General features: G+C 35.4%; 1 pseudogene; it reads left to right on the top strand.

The window, feature by feature from the left end:
- LOC116753943 overlaps positions 1-12850 on the top strand; it is a 58033-nt pseudogene extending 45183 nt beyond the window's left edge.
- The last annotated feature ends 10919 nt before the right edge of the window (positions 12851-23769 follow it).

Consider the following 23769-nt stretch of genomic DNA (forward strand, 5'->3'; position numbering starts at 1 on the left):
GAAATAAAGCCTTAGGGTAAACAAGATTTTTATTTTCATAATTGAATTCTTTTTACACAAATGATTTAAGAAATAATCAGAAACAAAAACATATGCAATTTTTGGACTTCCCTGGTGGTGCAGTGGTTAAGAATCTGCCTGCCAATCCAGGGGACACAGGTTCAAGTCCTGGTCTGGAAGATCCCCCATGCCGCAGAGCAACTAAACCCGTGCGCCACAACTACTGAGCCTGCACTCTAGAGCCATGAGCCACAACTACTGAGCCCACATGCCACAACTACTGAAGCCCACGCACCTAAAGCCCATGCTTCAAGACAAGAGAAGCCACTGCAATGAGAAGCCCGCACACCACAACGAAGAGTAACCCCCACTCACTGCAGCTAGAGAAAGCCCCTGTGCAGCAAAGAAGACCCAACACAGCCAAAAATAAATAAATAAATTTATAAAAACAAAAAACATACGTATTTTTGGCAAAGGAAATAATGTATTGGTCTGACACCTTAGAAGAAATATTATGTGCTAGCCAAAGTGAAGTCCATTTTAAAAAAAATCTCTATAGATTCTTCCAGGCTAACAGCAACTTTGAGGGATCAGTCTCATGAATGGGGAAATATTCTGAAGAGATTGGATTTTAGAGTATAAAATTGAATCCAGAGAATCCTAAACCTTTTTGAAGCAGTTGAATCTCTGGAGACTTAACCCCAAAGCATAGCAGTCTTCTCATTACATTATGTGCAGGTATTAGAAATGGTCTATTTTTATAACCAAAAAATGCCTTGCAAAATTCAAGGTGATCTTTTTCTTTCATCATGTGATGAACCACCTTAGCTGCAGGTTATAATTATTTCTATGATGTTCCAGTGCCTAATTATTTATATAGTGCATTATTAGTACACATAGTCAGAAATAAGCCCTGTTAAAGCAGCCTTTTTTGAGGAGCTTTCAAATCTATATGTCTATCTACATATTTGGATTACTTTGAGAAAAACCATAGTTCAGCAGAAGAAAACACCCCAACAGTTAAGAACTGCTGCTTTATAATACCATTTTATTCTTATATTTTTCCTGCAATTTTCAACTTTAATCCATCACAAGTCACAAAAATTCTGACCCATATTTTCCTCAGCCAAAACGAAACAAAACAACAACAAAACTCAGAGATGTGAATTAGATAAAATTAAGAACTAACCTCTAACAGCTTATGTTCTTAATTTTTCTTTAATCTAGAGAGCAAACCACAACTTTTTCATTGACCCTAGTTATACTTTGTTGTCAATTCCTGTGTGTCTTCACATACTTGTTGCAGTACTGGATAGGTTGGTGTCACTACAGATCTCTGATATCTTGAGTACAATCTTCTTTTCAGTGCTATAATTAACCTCTGTGAACTCAAAATATTTAGTATAAGTCGGTTATACACAACAGCCTTGGATGTGTGGCGCTTTGGGGGAGGATGGTATAAAGGTGTCTGTGCATTAAGCAATGCAGGGTGAAGAAAACTGCAGTCAAGGATGGTGAACTAAGAGTGAGGAATAAGAATGGAATCCATATCAGGAATTTAGAGCTTGAGGTGATAGTAAAGCATTCCCTATATATTTGAGGATCCTAGAAAATATGTGGAAATATTTGCTGTATTGCATATGAATATTTAATGAATCATCCCAGAAGGCTGGATAACTTGGAGACATTTTGGCAGATTCATATCAAATTATTAACATTGCTATATCTATGAAGTGGGAATTAGGTGGGGTTGGAGTGGGGATGGAGGACAGGAGGTAATATTTTTCTAAATGTATTTCTTTATGTTTTAACTTTTTACAACAAGTTTTATGGGTTTTGAATTCATCTTCTCTATCAAGTGTCCCTAGATTTTTCTACCACAGGCAGGATCAGTCACTTTCTTCTCCATGTTCTCCCCAAAGGCAGGGACCATGATTAGCAAACATTTGACACATTTAAGTCATGTAATACATGTTTGTTGAATGGCCATTTAGTTTAACACCATTATTTCATAGATGAAATAGATGAGGAAAAGAAATTAAGTGATTGATGTATGATGACTTTCTCAAACCGTGGTCTCTGGACCAGCAGCAGCAATGTCTCCTGAGTAGCTGTTGGAAATGCAGCTCTTGAGCCCTACCCTAGACCCAGAGATTCAGAAACTCTGGAGGCGGACCCCAGAGATCCATGTTTTAATAAGCCTTCTTGGTGATTCTGATGTGCACTCAATTTGAGAACCACTGCTCAAAGATAACATGGCTGGTATGAAACAGGCAAAAACAAATCCTCAAATGATCTAAGTAAGCTTATATTGGATTATAATATATGTAAAAAGACATCCAATGCTAGAATAAATCTTTCTAACTTATTTTTCTCTGTGGAACAAAACAAATCTGTTTTCATATTTGTCTTATTTAATTTTATCTCTCTGGATACATAAACTCTTTCTTTGTCACAATGCTAAAATATAAAAAGAAATTACCAACTTGGAAATACAGAGTTTACTCATTGACAAATAAGACATCTCACTTCCATAAGCAAATCACTTTAAACTACACATTTATAATGAATCCAGTTATATTTTAATTATATTAGCATGAAAATAGATGTAATAATTCCATGGAAACCAATATTTTATTTTCTATGCTTTAAGTATTTTGGGCTACAAATGAAAATTTTGAATACTGGGGAGAGAGAGATTTTCTATAATTATTATGCCCACTGTAGAGAGAATATTAAGCCATAGTTTTTGTGGAGTCTTGTCAAACATAGTTCCTTCAGTATTTACAAACTGAAATGCTTGTTATATGGTTTCAAAAGTTTTTCTTAGCTCAAGGGAGAAGTCACTCTATTAAGAAAAACAATCTAAAACAGCATCAGTAGGGAAGAAGTCATGGGTGACAGTGCTATGTGGGGAAAGTATATGAGAAATCATATCCCAGTGGTTGCTATGGCTGTAAACAGTTTTAAGAAAAACATCTGGGTCTCTATCAGCTACCTCCCGGAAACAAAGGAAAACTCATGCTCATAAATTCAGCTTTAGAACATAAACAGTATATGATTAGGTTTCACCCATATTACCCCACTCTTTCCTCCTTGACTCACATTTTTAAGGACTTATTTACTTCTTGTATTGTTTAATATAAAGAATTTAATTCGACATAAGTACTTATGAAACACCAGGAGAAAGGAAGAAATAGATTGGCATTAAAATATTCCTAATTCTAAGGCTTTCCATATCTAAAATAAAATTGAGATTTGATTAAAAATCCACCTGCAGTAGAGGAATAGAAAGAAGCCCAGGATGACCTGAACAAAGCTGAGTGAGTGTAAGGGGGAGGGCTCCACAATGAGGACTGAATGGAAGGTTAGTGGAAGGCATGCAGCAGGGTAGAAAACCTTGTAAACAACACGGGTTCTGTTGGAATTTTTATTGGAAGTGCTGTGGGATGCCATTCCAGGGCTTTAGGCAAAAATGAGACGACCTAATTGTAATCAGGTTTATCTGTTTTGACAATAAAAGGTGCTTGAATCTTGCATTTCCTCTTTTTTTCTCCTGAAGCACCACTATTGTATCAGCTATTACAAGCATCCAAAGGTCTTCCAGATTTTCTCAAGCAGTTTCATTTCAGAACACTGAAGGAGCACATTAAATTGCTCTGGTAAGGACTGAAAAATTCCCTAGCTGTTCGTAATGGGTGCTTGCTTTCTCACGCTTGTGCATTCTAGAATACTTAAGTCTAGGCAACTTAAATATTTTTCTTGGGATGAGTTTTCACAGTAAGTTGATTTTTATTGCAACTGTTGTGCTTGGCAAAATATTAGTGAAATCCCCATATAGCTTTAGAATTAGACAGAATTACAGTTTTGTGATTTTGTGGTAATATATGCTGAATATAAAGGCTACTGAAGAAAGAGAAATTAAGATTTTGGTTGACAGAAGAGTACGTACTTAAAAGGTTGTAAGCAGACAAAATAACAAAATACATATTCCTTGAATTTAGATTAGTTATATTTTACTCACTAGTATATATTTTAATCAGAAAAACATAGAGTAAAGCAAATAACTTCAGTAAATTGAATTTTATCATTGTTATAAAAGATTTAATAACCAATTTTAAATAGTGAAAACTTTCTAGAAGAATCTGTGTGGACAGGCAAGATCAGACAATATTTTTTTTAGAATCACGGCTAAACTAGTAAATAAATAAAGTGAAGGTATAGAAATCTTGTTACATTGCTTTAGTGCACAACCAACTGGCTTCTGGGAGAAGGAGAAAGCAATATCATACATCTTGCATAATATTCCCTCTCGGGTAACATTAGTTCATAACACAAGAGAATTTTCCCTGGCTTTACCTGACAGAAACTTGATTCATCTTCCAGCCAAGAGCAATTTTTCTACCATATTCAGCAATAGTTGCTTCTGAAGGGCTTTCTTATCTCATTTCTTATTCATTAATCTCCAAAAGACATGTTAGAAACCACAAAATGTAAATCTCTTTATAACTAAATTAATCCAATTCTTTTCATGAGAGACAGCCTCATTGTCAGCTGAGCATATGTAACAAATGCTTGTCGCTTCTGAGTGCGCAAAGAGCAAGATCTAAAAGATCATTTCTTTTGAGAAATGTACGTTAACACGAGAAACTACCTTTTTCTCTAATGATTAACTTGTCATGTATTTTTTTAGAAGTAATATCCACCCATAATTTATGGAGGAAGACTATCATAGCCACTTTATATAATTACAGTTCTGATAAGGCACATCTTCTTGAGTTTTTTAATTTAGCATTTTGTCAAAATAGAAAAGAAGAAAACATAACTCTATACTCACTGGCTTTTCATAAAATATTCTTGTTATCACGTAAATTTTAACCTATCTCCTCTACTAACCTAAATCCTAAATCATGCACCACAAAATTTAATTGAAGAGACATACTTCATAAAAGAAAAGTAATTTTTCTAACAAATTGTTTGTTTTACCCTATATATTTTTACCATATGGCATGTAGAATTTTTTTCCTAAGTAGTCATCTATAGAAGAATTTTCAGTGTATGGAAACGATTTCTGTGCTTTGAAGAAATAAAGTTTTATGAAAGGAAAACCCAAACATCACTAATATGTAGGTTTTGTTCTTTCATTTTATTTCAAAGCAGTTTAAGATGTTTCGTATGAATAACTTTTTAACATCTATAAATATTTAACATTTGATAAACCAAAAAGTCAGCATCTTTCACTGTTTTTATAATAGCCTATAGAGTTGCATCTTTCCCCAACATACCTTAAACTTTCTCAGTTTGTCATTTAAATATTTCTGTTAATTATCAGTTTATGATTCACATACCATGATGTTTGAAGGATCTATGAAGATATAAAGAGGAATTACAATTTCCCCTATAAATGATACAGTTATTAATTACTAACCCACTTTGCTCCAAAAACAATTTCAGGTGACTTTAAAAGAAATACACAGTACAGTTAAAGAGAATAAATTTAATAAAGTGAGAATAATTGGGCAAACACAAGACAAAGCAAAAGATAAAAATCAACCTACAGGGGCTTCCCTGGTGGCGCAGTGGTTGACAGTCCGCCTGCCGAGGCAGCGGATACGGGTTCGTGACCCTGTCCGGGAGGATCCCACATGCCACGGAGCGGCTGGGCCCGTGAGCCATGGCTGCTGGGCCTGCGTGTCCGGAGCCTGTGCTCCACAGCAGGAGAGGCCACAGCAGTGAGAGGCCCGCATACTGAAAAAAAACAAAAAAAAAAACAAAAGAAAAAAATCAACCTACAGTAAAGAATGGACATATGGATACCGGGGTGGAGTGGGGGAGGGGAAAGGGAGGTGGGATGGCTTGGGAGATTGGGATGGACGTATATACACTACTATGTATAAAATAGATAACTAATGAGAACCTGCTGTATAGCACAGGGAACTCTACTCATTGCTCTGTGATGACCTAAATGTGAAGGAAATCCAAAAAAGAGGAAATCCAAAAAAGAGGGGCTATACATATATGTATAGCTGATTCACTTTGCTATACAGCAGAAACTAACACAACATTGTAAAGCAACTATACTCTAATAAAAATTAATTAAAAAAATCAACCCACAAATAAGACTAATCAAAATTATATACTGTGAAGTTCTATACATTTGCCATGAGCTAACCACAATTTTGCCTCTAAACTCTTAATAGTCAACATAGGGAGCAAAATCTAGTAAATTATATGTTTCAATCTCTCTTTAAGATAAACAAACCAAGCCAGCTGCACAGAAAAGTCACAACTATTCCTGATATTAATCTCAGAAAACAATGTCTCTTAAGTTTCTCAAAATGAAGAGCCTGTGTAACGGAGTGAACAACATCTTCAGAACTTCAGGATCCTTTTTTCTCTCAGAGATTCTCTCAAAGTAGCACCGTGGCATTAAATGTAAGTGTAATTCCTACTAACATTCTTAATAAGGAACCATTTGATGCAGCAAGCTTCCAGGAAACACTTCCTTCCAATTGTTTCTCTTTTGTAATCTTTTGAGAGATAGGATGTGGCAGGGAGTTTGATTCTGTATTCACTCATGAGTTTCTACAATGTAGCTCTTCTATGTTATTGGTTAAGTGCAAAGCCTTAACTGACAATGGAGACAACTGGATGACAATGGAGAACGGTAGGGACCTGAGCAGCCCACCGTGAATCTGTCCTGAGTAGAAGACTATTCTAAGTAGAAGACTATTCTAAGTAGAAGACTATTCTATTCTATTCCTCCGAGAGTGAAACCAGGTTAATACCTCCTGTAGAGCTAGTGGTTTCTTACAAAATAATTTTGAACCTGCTCTAACAGAAAACTGAACTATTTAGAAGGAAGTTTGCAATCTCTTGATTTTAGGAACTAGTGTCCTTAATAATAATGATAATAAAATATATTAAATAATAATCATTTTCATTATAATATTTATAATGAGTATTTAGTGAGGGCTTAGTGAATGTTACCACTGTCTTAAAACACTTAAAGAGCACTGATTCATGGATTGATAGAATCATTATGTAATTTTACAGGTAAGAAGTGAGGTTAAGAAACTAGCCTAAGGTCACATGGTTAGCATAGAATGGAACCAACAATTGAAGCCAGGATTTCTGGCTCCAATGTCTAGACTCTTCACAGCACTGCTAACACATATATATGGAACCTGAAAAGAAAATGGTTCTGATGAACCTAGGGTCAGGACAGGAATAAAGACGCAGACATAGAGAATGGACTTGAGGACACAGGGAGGGGGAAGGGTAAGCTGGGACTAAGTGAGAGAGTAGCATTGACATATATACACTACCAAACATAAAACAGATAGCTAGTGGGAAGCAGCTGCATAGCACAGGGAGATCAGCTCGGTGCTTTGTGAACACCTAGAGGGGTGGGATATGGAAGGTGGGAGGGAGACACAAGAAGGAGGGGATATGGGGATATACGTATGCATATAGCTGATTCACTTTGTTATACAGCAGAAACTAACACAGCATTGTAAAGCAATTATACTCCAGTAAAGATGTTAAAAAATAGGGAGTTGGAGTGGAATGCTCTTTGTAACAATTTGTATATTTTATAGCTTTTGTATAACTTTTTTAAAAGACTTCAAAAATATTTGACTTTGGAAGAGGAAATAAAATAATATGGAATTATTTTTAAATGTCTGAGAAAAGCTACTCAACAGAGTAGACTATTTTGGAAAATATATCAAACATCATCGGTAATCATGCTAAGCAAACAGAACCTATCTGCAAGCTCAGAAGAAAGTGACTTGTCTATTATGCATTTATGAAATAGACAAGAAAATATATTAACTAATTGTTTACATATGTATATAAAAATTTATCATTGAATTCAAATACTAACAGCTAGAATTTTTCAGAGAGGATGATGTAAAACTAAAATTGGCACTGTATCCATACAAATGTGAATGGAATATCTAAATGTAATAGAACAAAGTCAAAGTCCAGTGTATTTAGGTTGGTACCTGTAGTGGGTTGAATAGCAGCCCCGCCAAAAGATATGCCCACCTGGAACCTATGATTGTGACCCTTATTTAAGAATAGGGTCTTTGCAGATGCAATTAAGTATCTTGAAATGAGAGCAGCTTGGATTATCCAGGTGTTTTTAATCCAATGACAAGTGCCCTTATAAGAAGAAAAGACAGACTGAGGGAGACAGAAGTGTACATTAGGTGGAGACAAAGAGTGGAGTTGTGTGGCCTCAAACCAAGGAATGGCTGGAGCCACCAAAAACTAGAAGAGACAAGGAAAGATTATCTCCAAGATTCTTCAAAGGGAGCAGTCTTGCTGACATTGATTTAGGGCTTCTGCCCTCTCAAACTATCAGAGAATAACTTTCTGTTGTTTTAAGCTACCAAGTTTGTGGCCTTTTGTTACAGCAGCCCTGTAACAATGTAAATATTAGTTTACCTGTCTGCATAGACATTTTAATATGCTGAGAAAAGGGTATTTTCAAAGGGCAGTTGAATCTCAATGGAATTAAATGACATCAATCATAAATATACTATGCTTTTTAAATGAGCAAAAACAGCAGTATTAAAATAATAAAAATTTGTGTTCACTTAAACACAGACTGATAGAAAATATCCATCACTTCACTTAATAGAAACTTTAACATTGAAAATAATAAATAAAGATACCATAGAGTCCACTTGTAAGTTCACTTATAAGGAATCAAAAGTTTGAAAAGCACTATCTTAAAAGCTGTTAGATTCTTATCTGTCTGAGAACTCTAAATGCTGTTCTGATGGATGCAAACAGATACGTAAAGGAAATCCTTAGAGATGGAGAAGGTAATTCTGTACAGGAAATTTCCTCACCTTTGTTGAAATAAAATACAGAAGCTTCTTTGAGATTTTTTTTTTCTTTTCTGTTAATTTTGCTGCCACCATCACATTTATACTCAAGTGTATACTATTTTCAAGATTTCGTTTTTCACCCTTTTGTCCCAAGTCAGACAGTAGCTTTGTCATTTGCAGGAGAAGCAGTTTTAGACTTAAAAAATTATATATATATATATATATATATATATATATATATATATACAAAGCTAAATATTCTATATTATACAGTATGTTAAATATTGTTACATATTTTATATTATGTATTATATGTAACAACTGAGATGGGTGAGCACTTTCAGAAAAATTATACATATTTAATATATACATGTAATACATATATATAGAATCATAAAAAGGGAATAAAGAAAAGGGTAGACACAGAAAAAACAGCCTGCTTATTCTGTACAGTGGCCTAATCCTAACATTAATTGGCATGCTCTCCTGAGTCACCCTACCAATTCCACACGATAATTCAGGAGACATCAACTGCCCAGTTATACAGCATTTTATGGATTTGTTCAAGTGCTTTACTGCTCTGTCCCAGTCTTACCTGCATATGTGAAATGACACTCTGATTCATACTCAAACCCCAATCTCTGAGGCACTGGACACATTCGTCAGTATCAGAGACAAGAATTCTGAAGCCTGGATGCCATCCTAATGTCCCCTCATCTGATTCATGTGAGGTCTGAGGCTTTTTCCAAACTGAATGATATAATGAATGTTCTTACCTTTCAAACAGCCTCAGCCCTTTGCATAGACTAGTGGCCTTGCCCCTCAGCCTCTGAGAATGATCTAATTCTGGTCCCCAAATATTTCCCACATAGCATTTCCTGCCCTTCTTGTTCTGGGTGGAGACATTTGACAAGCTCTGCCAGGTAAATTGTGAGAAGTGTCTTGATCAGCACTGTCCAAGTGAGAGTGGCCCAAAGTGAAGACCACCCAGAATAGAGCCCCTAGCAAACCTCTGATGAGTATTGTGAATGAGAAATAAATCTTTGCATACACTACTGTATATAAAATAGATAAGTAATAAGAAACTGCTCTATAGCACTGGGAACTCTACTCAATACTATGTTATGGTCTATATGGGAAAAGAATCTTAAAAAAAAAATAGAGTGGATACTGCAACTAACACAACATTGTAAATCAACTATACTCCAATAAATTTTTTTTTTTTTTTGCGGTACGTGGGCCTCTCACTGCTGTGGCCTCTCCCACTGCAGAGCACAGGCTCCAGACGCACAGGCCCAGCGGCCATGGCTCACGGGCCCAGCCGCTCCACGACGTGTGGGATCCTCCCGGACCAGGGCACGAACCCCTGTCCCCTGCATCGGCAGGCGGACTCCCAACCACTGCGCTACCAGGGAAGCCCTAAGAATTAAAAAAAAATAAATAAATCTTTGCTCTTTTATGCCCCTGAGAGTTTGCATTTAGTTCCTGCTTTGGTGGATGCATTACTCATCCACCTTACAGACTCAGTTTCCATCAAATATCCTTCAAATCTTATAGAGAAATATCTGTACTTGTCTGTTCATTATGAATTGCACAAAAGTTTGGTAAAATACTTAGATCAATAATTTGTAAAATGTGTTCCATGAAAATAAAATTCTATATAGATCCAAATGTTCGTTAACACATTAGGGCTGGCTATGTGAATTCCCAAACTCTTGCCATAAAATCTGGCCTACCCATTGAGTTTCCCAACCCTCTTTTACCATGGAACCCTTTTCCCACAGAGACTTAGAAACACTACAGAGCACAATGATTAGCAGTATATCAGTCAGCTCTGGCAGTGAAGGAATGGAATGGGATTGGAGAGAACACATACAGAATCTTCAAATGCACCAGCATTTTCTTTCTTACATTGGGAATTGTGCATAAAGGTGTTTCTATCATTATTCTCTAAACCATAAATATAATTATATACATCCTTTTGAATGTGTGTGTATTTCATAATTTTAAAATGTTAAGTAAACACATTAATGGAATTAGGGAAATCTCAAACACAAGAAAGAAATTTGAGAGCTACATTTCTCTCTTCACAGGAAAAGACATTATAGCAGGTTTAGAGTATTTTCTAAATAAACTAATAGGAGTGAAAGACTTTTTAAAGTTATAAATGATAGTAATTGATTATTACTTCACAATTTAAAGAAAAATGTGTCAATGATTCCAAAATATCTAAAGTATGGGGGAATGATAATCAAGTAGCCTCTGAGTAAAATTTTCAAGTTATTTATTTATTAAATTATTTACAAAGGAAGCTTAATTTATAATTTTTAGAATGTGTGAATTAAAATTTCTATGATTCTCCAGAAAATGTCAACTGTGATATGTAGCTTGTTTAGAAAAGGCTGTGGTTTTCACCTGAAAGCTATTTTTGTAGATGTAAAATTTTGCAGAGGCAAAAAGTGTTAGTCTCATGACCTCAGGACATTTCACTTTTGTCAGGTACAACTTAGGCCTTAGGTCACTAAAATACACTGACTTTAATAGAAAACATGCTATTTCTTCATTGCTAAACATGTTTTCTTAAGTATTCCATACAGCCAGTTGTCTTCATTGACATCTTTCATCTTTATTTGGTGTTGAGTGTGCCCATATTTTATCAATATCTGTATGTGTGTCTGTTTTTTTAATATAAATGTTACAGACATATTTTCTGATTTGTCCTGCACATCATAATTCCAGCCTATATAATTTCATAAAATCTACAGCTGAAGCACATTGAATCCACATCATTTCTCATCCACCCATATTTTTCAAAATTCACAGCTCTTAAGAAATAAGAAGAACCATCTCAAAGGGTTGTGTAGTCCTTAACTGTATATACTAACATTTCCAAAGGGCATCCTTCTTCATGCTGTACATCTACTTCCTCGCTCAGTAAAAAGGAGATTCCAAGGCTGCAGGACAGGGTCCACACCAGGTAACTCAAGTGCATACAGGTAGTCAGAACTCCCTTGAGAGTATGTTTCTTATTCCAACCTTAGCTCTTTCCTTTGGAGGACATGGAGAGTTTTCTCTAAAACTCATGACTACCTACCAGAGTAAAATTATCATGAAACTTTGGCATTCACCAAACTTTATGCAAGTAGTATGCATTAAAATGAATAAAAATAAAATAGAATTACAGTCCAAAGTTGTGAATGTAATGTCTTTCAAAGCAACGAAATTTAAGTTTGTACTTATAAAGACTTGAAACTAGTTAATACACATATAGTATACTAGATATTAATGTATTTGTAGTTTAATGAAGCTTTATCCTTCACAAACATCTTTGTTCAATTGTCAGCATTAGGTTTTATGGGAGAGAAAAGCATTTTTCAGTAAACTGTCTCCCTGTAGGGTTCTTTTACTAATATTAAACTATTTTGAACACTGGACTTTTTGTAATATAAAATTTGTTCAGGATATTATCACTATAGGAAATAGGAATGCTAGCTTTTTGGCCGGAACTGCCATATTCCAGTAATTCACCAAAATGACCAACAAAAAAGGGAAAGAGGAGGGGCACCCACTACATGTTCTCTAGGCCTTTTAGAAAACATGGAGTTGTTCCTTTGGCCACATACATGTGAATCTACAAGAAAGGTGATATTCAAAGGAATGGGCACTGTTCAAAAAGGAATGCCCCACAAATGTTACATGACAAATCAGGGAGAGTCTACAATGTTACCCAGCATGCTGTTGGCATCATTGTAACCAAACAAGTTAAGGGCAAGATTCTTGCCAAGAGAATTAATGTGCATATCGAGCATATTAAGCACTCTAAGAGTCGAGATATCTTCTTGAAACGGGTGAAGGAAAATGATCAGAAAAAGAAGGAAGCCAAAGAGAAAAGCACTTGGGTTCAACTGAAGCGTCAGCCTGCTCCACCCAGAGAAGCACACTTCACGAGAACCAATGGAAAGGAGCTGGAACTGTTGGAACTCATTCCCTATTAATTCATGGCATGATGTGTGTAAAGAAAATAAAAGACCTGGACTGTATAAATGTTTCTCTTAATTGAGAAGAGTGTGTGACCCCCTCCCCCAAAACAAATATTTAAAACACACTTTAATTGTGTCTGAATTCAGTGGGTGACATCGTTTTACTTTTCAAATTCAGTGGTTTTTCTTCCTGAAAGATGTGAGGTAGTTTGTTGTGCAATATACTCCATTGGTTAATATACTGCTAGATATTATTTATAAAAAAAAAAAAAGAAAATAGGAATACTAGAGAATGCTGTTCTCATTTATAGATCTCTTGCTTCAACAAGTGTGTTGTAAAATTTATGTTTATCACAATTAAAGAGGAAACAGAAATATACATAAAATTCTCAAACAAATCATATTCGGATAAGTTACCTACTCAAAGCCAATTAGTAAACACCTAACCTTCTGTGTGCAAAGAATTTTGGTAAGGTAAAGTTTAAGATCTCTCCACTACAGTCAGGAGTAAGACAAGCATGCCCACTTTTTTCACTACCATTTAGCATTGTGTTGGAGTTATTAATCAAATGGAATTAGACAAGGAATCAAGGCATGAGAATTAAGTAAAATTGGGGGCAAGTCAAGATGGCGGTGTGGGAAGATACGGAGTTAGCACCCCCTCACAGCTAGGGCCGCTGGTGGGGAACTCTGATGCCCAAGAAGACAAGAGGAACCCCAGAGTGAACCGGTAGGATGTAGAGGGACTGAGAGGGGAGGAGAAGTGGAGGCCAGACAGGACTGGTGGCCCTGAAGCCAGGGAGATCAGGAGAGGCAGGTAGAAGGGGCCCTCCAGGAGGAGCAGGAGAGAAGCAGAGGGCAATTGCCCTGCCCACTCGAGCCCAGAAAGCCTGCTGAGTCCCAGGTGAGGTCCCCTGTCCTCTGAGACCAGGGGTTGGGGGCACCCCTGGGCTCTATCTGTTCCTTCAGCCTAATCTTCACCCACCAAAGCCCCCAGAGCCTTTTCCAGCCCTTTGGGTCCTGAGCATTGGCCCCACCCACTGCCCAAACCTCACCCTTGCTTAGGCCCTGCCCTCCACAGACAAGGCCTTTCCCCCATACTCCTTTTCTTTTTTTCTTTTCCCTCCTCCTCTTTTTTACTATTGTGGTACTGATGTACCTTCTGGTTGGTGATTCATCTATATTTTTATTTTTACATTCTTTCTAACATACCTGTTAGTTTCCTAGTCTAATTTTATTTTTTAATTTGTTTTCATTTTTTTTTGCCACCCCATGCAGCTTGTGGGATCTCGGTTCGCAAGCCCAGGGTCGGGTGGAAGCTCCTGCGGTGGGAGCACTGAGTCTGAACCACTGGACTAACAGAGAACCTCAGACCCCAGGGAATATTCATTGGAATGAGGTCTCACAGAGGTCATCATCTCAGTACCAAGACCCAGCTCTACCCAATAGCCTATAAACTCCAGTCTTGGAAGCCTCAGGGCAAACAACCAGTAATGTAGGAACACAATCCCAATCAAAAAAAAAAAAAAAAGAGAGACAACAAAAAAATATGTTACAGATGAAGGAGCAAGGTAAAAACCTACAAGACCAAATAAATGAAGAGGAAATAGGCAATCTACCTGAAAAAGAATTCAGAGTAATGATAGTAAAGATGATCCAGAATCTCAGAAATAAAATGGAAGCACAGATTGAGAAAATACAAGAAATGTTTAACAAAGATCTGGAAGAACTAAAGAACAAACAGAGATGAACAATGCAATAACTGAAATGAAAAATACACTAGAAGGAATGAATAGCAGAATAACTGAGGCAGAAGAATGAATAAGTGAGCTAGAAGACAAAATGGTGGAAATAACTGCCAAGGAGCAGAATAAAGAAAAAAGAATGAAGAGAATTGAAGATAATCTCAGAGACCTCTGGGACAACACTAAATGAACCAATATTCAAATTAAAGAGGCCCCAGAAGAAGAAGAGAAAAAAAAAAGGGTCTGAGAAAGTATCTGAAGAGATTACAGTGGAAAACTTCCCTAACATGGGAAAGGAAATAGTCACCCAAGTCCAGGAAGCACAGAGAGTCCCATACAGGGTAAACCCTAGGAGAAACACACCAAGACACATATTAATCAAACTAACAAAAACTAAATTCAAAGAAAAATATTAAAAGCAGCAAGGGAAAAAAAAAAATAACATACAAAGGAATCCCCATAAGGTTATCCACTGATTTTTCAGCACAAACTCTGCAGGGCAGAAGGGAGTGGCAGGATATATTTAAAGTGATGAAAGAGAAAAACATACAACCAAGATTACTATACCCAGCAAGGATCTCATTCAGATTTGATGGAGAAATCAAAAGCTTTTCAGAAAACCAAAAGCTAAGAGAATTCAGCACCACCAAACCAGCTTTACAACAAATGCTAAAGGAACTTCTCTAAGCAGGAAACACAACAGAAGAGAAAGACCCGTAAAACGAACACAAAACAATTAAGAAAAAGGTAATAGGAACATACATATTGATAATAACTTTGAATGTAAGTGGATTAAATGCCCCAACCAAATGATACAGACTGGCTGAATGGATACAAAAACAAGACCCATATATATGCTGTTTACAAGAAACTCGCTTCAGACCTACAGACACATACAGACTGAAAGTGAAGGGATTGAAAAAGATATTCCATGCAAGTGGAAATCAAAAGAAAGCTGGAGTAGCAATACTTGTATCAGATAAAATAGACTTTAAAATAAAGATTGTTACCAGAGATAAGGAAGGACACTACATAATGATCAAAGGATCAACCCAAGAAGAAGATATAACAAATATAAATGTTTATGCACCCAACATAGGAGCACCTCAATATATAAGGCAAATGCTAACAATGATGAAAGGAGAAAATGACAGTAACAGAATAATAGTAGGGGACTTTAACACCCCACTTACACCAATGAACAGCTCATCCAAACAGAAAATAAATAAGGAAACATAAGCTTTAAATGACACAATAGGCCAGATAGATCTAATTGATATTTATAGAACATTCCATCCAAAAGTGTCAGAATACACTTTCCACTCAAGTGCACATGGAACTTTCTCCAGAATAGATCACACCTTGGGTCACATATCAAGCCTCAGAAAATTTAAGAAATAAAATTGTATCGAGCATCTTTTCTGACCACAATGCTGTTAGATTGGAAATCAATTTATAGGAAAAAAACTGTAAATACACGGAGGCTAAAGTGCACTACTAATTAACCAAGAGATCACAGAAGAAATCAAAGAAGAAATAAAAAAGTACATAGAAACAAATGACAACAAAAACATGACAACCCAAAACCTACGGGATGCAGCAAAAGCAGTTCTAAGAGGGAAGTCTATGACAATTCAATCTCACCTCAAGAAACAAGAAAAATCTCAAATAAACAATGTAATGCTACACTTAAAACAACTACAGAAAGAAGAACAAAGAAAATCCAAAGTCAGTAGAAGGAAATAAATCATAAAGATCAGAGCAGATATAAATGAAATAGAAACAAAGAAAACAATAGCAAAGATCAACAAAACTAAAAGTTGGTTCTTTGAGAAGATAAACAAAATTGATAAACCGTAGCCAGACTGATCAAGAAAAAAAGGGAGAGGATGTAAATCAATAAAATTGATAATGAAAAAGGAGAAATCACAACTGACACTGCAGAAGAACAAAGGATTATAAGAGGATACTACAAACAACTATATGCCAAAAAAATAGACAACCACAGAGAAACAGACAAATTCTTGGAAAGGTACAATTTTCCAAGACTGAACCAGGAAAAATGAGAAAATATAAACGACCTATTACAAGTAATGAAATTGAAACTGTAATGAAAAATCTTCCAACAAACAAAAGTCCAGCACCAGACAGCTTCACAGGTGAAATCTATCAAACATTTAGAGAAGAGCTAACACCAATCCTTCTCAAACTCTTCCAAAAAATCGCAGAGGGAGAAACACTCCCAAATTCATTCTATGAAGCCACCATCACCCTGATACCAAAACCAGAAAAAGATATCACAAAAAAAGAAAATTATAGACCAATATCACTGATGAACATAGATGCAAAAATCCTCAACAAAATGCTATCAAACAGAATCCAACAGCACATTAAAAGGATCATACACCATGATCAAGTGGGATTTAGTCCAGGGATGAAAGGATTCATCAATATATGCAAATCAATCAATGTGATACACCACATTAACAAATCAAGGAATAAAAACCATATGATCATCTCAATAGATGCAGAAAAAGCTTTTGACAAATTCAACACCCATTTATGATAAAAAAACTCTCCAGAAAATGGGCATAGAGGGAACCTACCTCAACATAATAAAGGCCATATATGACAAACCCACAGCAAACATCATACTCAGTGGGGAAAAACTGAAAGCATTTCCTCTAAGATCAGGAACAAGACAAGGATGTCCACTCTTGCCACTCTTATTGAACATAGTTTTGGAAGTCCTAACCACAGCAATCAGAGAAGAAAAAGAAATAAAAGGAATACAAATTGGAAAAGAAGAAGTAAAACTGTCACTGTTTGCCAATGACATGAAACTATACATAGAAAATCCTAAAGAATGCCAAAAGAAAACTACTAGAACTAATAAATGGATTTGGTAAGGTTGCAGGATACCAAAGTAACGCACACAAATCTCTGGCATTCCTATACACCAACAATGAAAAATCAGAAAGAGAAATCAATTTACCAATGGTACTCCCATTTACCTTTGCAACAAAAAGAATAAAATACCTAGGTATAAACCTGCCTAAGGAGGCAAAAGACTTGTACTCAGAAAACTATAAAATACTGATGAAAGAAATCAAAGATGACATAAACAGATGGAGAAATATACCATGTTCTTGGATTGGAAGAATCAATATTGTGAAAATGACTGTACTACCCAAAGCAATCTAGAGATTCAATGCAAACCCTATCAAACTACCACTGGCATTTTTCAGAGAACTAGAACAAAAAATCTTACAAGTTGTATGGAAACACAAAAGACTCTGAATAGCCAAAGCAATCTTGAGAAAGAAAAACAGAGTTGGAAGAATCAGGCTCCCTGACTTCAAAGTATACCACAAAGCTACAATAATCAAAACAGTATGGTACTGGCACAAAAAAATATATATAGACCAATGGAACAGTATAGAATGCCCAGAGATAAACCCACGTACATATTGGCACTGAATTTACAACAGAGGCAAGAACATACAATGGAGAAAAGACAGTCTCTTCAATAAGTGGTGCTGGGAAAACTGGACAGCTACACATAAAAGAATGAAATTAGAACACTACCTAACACCATACACAAAAATAAACTCCAAATGGATTAAAGACTTCAATGTAAGACCAGACACTATAAAACTTTAGAGGAAAACATAGGAAAACCACTCTTTGACATAAACCACAGCAAGATCTTTTTTGACCCACCTCCTAAAGTAACAGAAATAGAAACAAAAATAAGAAAATGGGATTTAATTAAACTTAAAAGCTTTTGCAGAGTAAAGGAAACAATAAGCAAGACAAAAAGACAACCCTCAGAATGGGAGAAAATATTTACAAATGAAACAACAGACAAAGGATTAATCTCCAAAGTGTACAACTAGCTCATGGAGCTCAATATGAAAAAAACAAACAACCCAGTTAAAAAATGGCTAGAAGATCTAAATAAACATTTCACCAAGAGAGACATACAGATGTCCAGGAGGCACATGAAAAGATGCTCAACATCACTAATAATTAGAGAAATGTAAATCAAAACTACAATAAGTTATCGTCTCACGCTGGTCAGAATGGCCATTATCAAAAAATCTAGAAACAATAAATGCTGGAATGGGTGTGGTGAAAAGGGAACCCTCCTGCACTGTTGGTGGGAATGTAAATTGATACAACCACTATGGAGAACAGTATGGAGCTTCCTTAAAAAACTAAAAATAGAGCTACCATATGACCCAATATTCCCACTACTGGGCCTATCCCCTGAGGAAACCATAATTCAAAAAGAGACATGTGCCACAATGTTCATTGCAACACTATTTACAATAGCCAGGACGTGGAACCAACCTAAATGTCCATCGACAGATAAATGGATAAAGAAGATGTGGTACATATATATAATGGAATATTACTCAGCCATAAAAACTAATGAAATTGAGTTATTTGTAGTGAGGTGGATGGACCTAGATTCTGTCATACAGAATGAAGTAAGTCAGAAAGAGAAAAATACTGTATGCTAACACATATATGTGGAATCTAAAAAAAAAAAAGTACTGATGAACCTAGTTGCAGGTCATGAATAAAGAGGTAGACACAGAGAATGGACTTGATGACATGCTGTGGGAGGGCTAAGCTGGGGTGAAGTGAGAGTAGAATCGACATATATACACTACCAAATGTAAAATAGTTGTCTGGTGGGAAGCAGCAGCATAGCACAGGGAGATCGGCTCGGTGCATTGTGATGTCCTAGAGGGGTGGGAAAGGGAGGATGGGAGGGAGGCGCAAGAGGGAGGTGATATGGAGATATATATATACACATAGCTGATTCACTTTTTTCTGCAACAGAAATTAACACAGTATTATACTCCAATAAAAATCTATTAAAAAATAAAGTCAAATTATCTCTATTAGCTGATGATTTGACATTAATTCTTACAAAAATCAATGCTAACAAAAAAAATGAAGTAGCAGATATAAAATTAATACTCAAAAATCAATAGCCTTTATTTTTTGAAGTAATACTTTGAAAGATATGAGAAAATTATATATACAATATCATAATAAAGAGAAAATACATATAAAATTTAATAAGAACTACTTAATACACATGTGAGGCAATTTTTTAAAACTCCTGAAAGACACTAACGTGGACTCAAACAAATGAAAACTATCTCTTTTTCTTGCACATAATAACACAGGTTTATAACGATGTTATAAACCTAGATAATACATAGATTTAGTGTGAACCTAAAAAAAATACTAAATACCAACAAGTATTTGTCGGTATTTTTGAGCTAGAAACATTTATTGTAAAGTTAATATGGAAAAAATAAATATGCAAAGTGTATAGGAAAACACTGGGGAAAAAAATCAATGAGGAGAACTGTCAGATACAAAACATACTACAAAGTCTCTCTTTCATAAGTGTGATACTAGTCCATGACCAGTGTTACAGAATAGAAAGACCAGACAAATACTCCAAAATTCATTAGAACTTAGAATTTTATAAAGGGAGATTCTAGATCATTTAAGAAATAATTACTTTTAACTAAATACTGTGGGACCATTTCTGGAGTGGGCTCAAGAAAGAAGTATAAGAAATTGTTCCAGCTAGGACAGAAATCTCTTCCCAGTAATTATTTACTAAAAAGGGTGGTTGAGTGTGAGAAATTAGTCGAATGTTGATTTGGTTTCAAGATTTTTTAGCATGCTTCAATGCTGATTGGAATAATAGAGAGGAAGAAAACTACAAGTAAGGAAAGAGAAGGGAGAATTACAGTAATGGGATGTTTGAGTAGGTGAGAAGCATGTAAGTCTAGATTTTGAAAGTTATAAGAGGGAAGGTAGCATATAAGGATTTAGATGAAGGTAGGTTAGTATCTTTTGGCAGTGGAATTTTCTTTTAAAGAAACTATTGCAGATCATATCAGGAAATATTCCAACATGGCGGAGTGTTAGCAGACACCAAAAATAAAAGGAGAATTATCCTAGCCCAAGATTTAATATAATTATCTTAAGACAATAACTGGTAAACACCACCAATTCTCATGACAAAAAGTTGTAGGAAAAAGTAGACATGAAAGAAGAACCCACACCTTTTGAAACTGTAAACTATTCCACTTGTGCAGTCATAGATAGGGAAAAAAATGAGAATGAGAGCAGTTATATTAAAACTTTAAATAAGGTAAAGCAGATTTCTTATCAGAAAGAAAATCAATCTGTTGAGTAAAAAAAAGTACCGAGTATCAACCACTGACACCACTGACAACCACTGACACCACTTCAGCATTTTACTAGTAGTCCTAACTGGTACAAAAAAACAAGGGAGAGAAATCAGGGATGATAAAAAGAAGAATCACAGATGTCCTTTCTCATCGTTTATGTGATTATTTATACACACACCCAAAAAAACCCCCCATGAAATTCTATAAACTATTAGAGCAAATAAACAAATTGAATAGGATTGTTATTGCAATATCAGAATCAGAAATTCAATAGTATTTCTATACAACTGCAAGAACCAAGAAATGTTTTTTTAAATAAAATATCCCACTACTATAATAGCAAAATTTATTTTCCCTTATGTAGGAAAAGATGTCTAAATAAATATGTCTGAGAACTTTATGAAGAAAATTATGTAAATGTTTTACAAAGTACGGCTGACAGTATTCCTTGTTTAACTAAAAAGTGATTCTGTACCTATTCCTATTTAACAAAACAATAATCTTTTTTTTTTTTTTTTAATAATCTTTTTCATACTTTTCTTGTTCTGAAGGAAAGTGGACTCTTACCTGGTCTAGAGTGATTATTTTGATCCATAGATGTAAAGGGAAATCTGCTGGGGAGTTTCTTTGAAAAGCATTCCTATTATAATTAGGAAGGCCATGATGCCTAAGGAAAAGTGTTCTATCCCATGCCACTCCTGGCATCTTGCCTTCCAGTGCATGCAGATGTGCTATGTGAAACTGTTAGACTACACTTTTGACTATGAAGAGAAGGTTAAGAGAATCACAGAGATGCTAAACTAGAGACATGCCATTGAGTTACAAAACAAGTGTCAGCAATGGCCTGCCTCCAGATTTCTTGTTATGTAAGAGAAATTATTTACTCTTGTGTAAGTCATGACTACTTGGATACTCTATTGATTGTATTCTATTGATTGATATCTGAAATCATTCTTCTGATTTGAAGGGTACTAAAGGATGCTTAAATAAATGATGAATACCATGTTCATAGAAAGATTCCAATCAGGTTAGCAAAATTAAATGTCTAATAACGTCAAGGGTATTGAGTAATCTGTAGCTGTATAACAAACCATCCCCAAACTCAGTGGCTTAAAACAACAATCATTAGTTACCCATAATACTGGATGAGCAATTTGGGCTAGGATCAGCTGGGCAGTCCTTCTACTGGTCTTCCTTCCATCTGTTGGCTTCAAGGGGCTGGATTCAAGGTGGCCTCACTCAGATGGCTGTTGGCTATGGTATCTCTTTTCTTCTTCACATGTTCTATCTTTCTCCAGTAAGGTAGACGAGGATTCCTCACATAATATTATATATTCTCCAAAGAAGGGAAGGCAGAATCTGCAAGGTCTCTTGAGGTCTAGGCTTTGGATTCCACCTAATGTAATTTCCTATTTTCTTGGTCATAACATATTACAGGGCAAGCCAAAATTCAGTGGGTAGAAAACAGACTCTACTTCTGGAAGGGAGAAGCTATAAATTGTTGTGGTCATGTTTTCAATCTCTATCCAAATCATGGCAAGAATATGTGTAAATATGTAGAGTACTGGTGGTGGTGTAAAAAGTTTGATAGATTGCAACAAGAGTTTGTCAATATTGATCAGAATTAAATCTGCATATATCTTCCAAACTAGCAATTTCACTTCTATAGATATACTCTAAAGAAAATCTTGCATATGTGTATAGGAAAGCAAGTATAAGGATGCAAATGACAGAATTGTCTGTAAATCGAAAAATTGGAAACCAATTTAGTGTCCATCAACTGAATACATAAATTAGAGTACATTCATAAATGGGGAACTGTAGTTACTTAAAGTGAATGAACTAGAGTTACATGTATTAATATGTATTAATTTTGAAATTATAATGTTAAATTAGAAAGCAAGTTACAAAAGGATACTACAGTATGGTAGGACTTACATAAATTTAAGAAGTAATATGATAGTATATATTGTTATGGAGGTATATGTAAGTAAGAGTATGAGAAAAATTATTAGGAAAGTTGCAGATCAACCTCAGGGTAGTGCTTATCTCTGGGACTGGGAGGGTAAGAATGGTTTCAATTGTATCTGTAATATGTTGTTTTTCAACATCTATCTAAAGCTATTTGGATAAATATTAATAGTCATAAAATCTGTTTTGTGTGTACATGGGTGACTGTTCTATTATCTTTTACAGTTCTTGCCTACTTGAAATCTTTCAGAGTTAAGAGAATTTTAAATAAAATAGAATCCATGTTGTGTTTTCATAGAATATTTTTAGAAATTTATAAACATAATTAGTACCAGTGGGTGTCTTTGAGGAAGGGAATCAGAGAGCTAAGGGGTACACAGGGTAAAGAAGACCTGGAGCTTTATACCTTTGATACTCTATAAATTTTTATAACATGATCATGTGCTACGTTTAAAAATATATTATTTCTCCATAATGATCATGTGATGCTTGGAAATGTGACATAAATCATACAACCTCTTGGCCATTCTTCAGTTTGAGTAAATTGGATGATCCTCATTACATATTCTTTAAGAGACCTCTGTCTGTCACCCTCATTTGATGAAAAAGTTTCAGCTGGTTCCCCATTCCATTTAAGGAACACTTTTTGACCTTCCCTGAAGCTGCTGGAAATTTTCTATTCTCATAAGAGTCTGACAAGGCCACATTTATTCTGCCCTTTCGCTCTCATTGTCATTTAAAGGTCAGGTTGTGTCAAATCTATGCTCATTTGTTCTACCATATGTTATTTGAAATCACACAAGCCTGAAAAGCCTGAAGCCCAGAACATAAAGTAACAGCTAAAAACTTGAATAAAAAAATTATAATTTTTATGAAACTCATTTTTGAATATATATTCAATTCAGCATCAAATTAAAAATTGATATGCTTCTTATCAAATCATTAATTTTGGTGCATTTCAAATGAGATAGACTCATTCATTTGTGCATTTAGCAAA

The sequence above is a fragment of the Phocoena sinus genome, chromosome 5 (assembly GCF_008692025.1).
Source record: "Phocoena sinus isolate mPhoSin1 chromosome 5, mPhoSin1.pri, whole genome shotgun sequence".
Taxonomy (NCBI): domain Eukaryota; kingdom Metazoa; phylum Chordata; class Mammalia; order Artiodactyla; family Phocoenidae; genus Phocoena; species Phocoena sinus.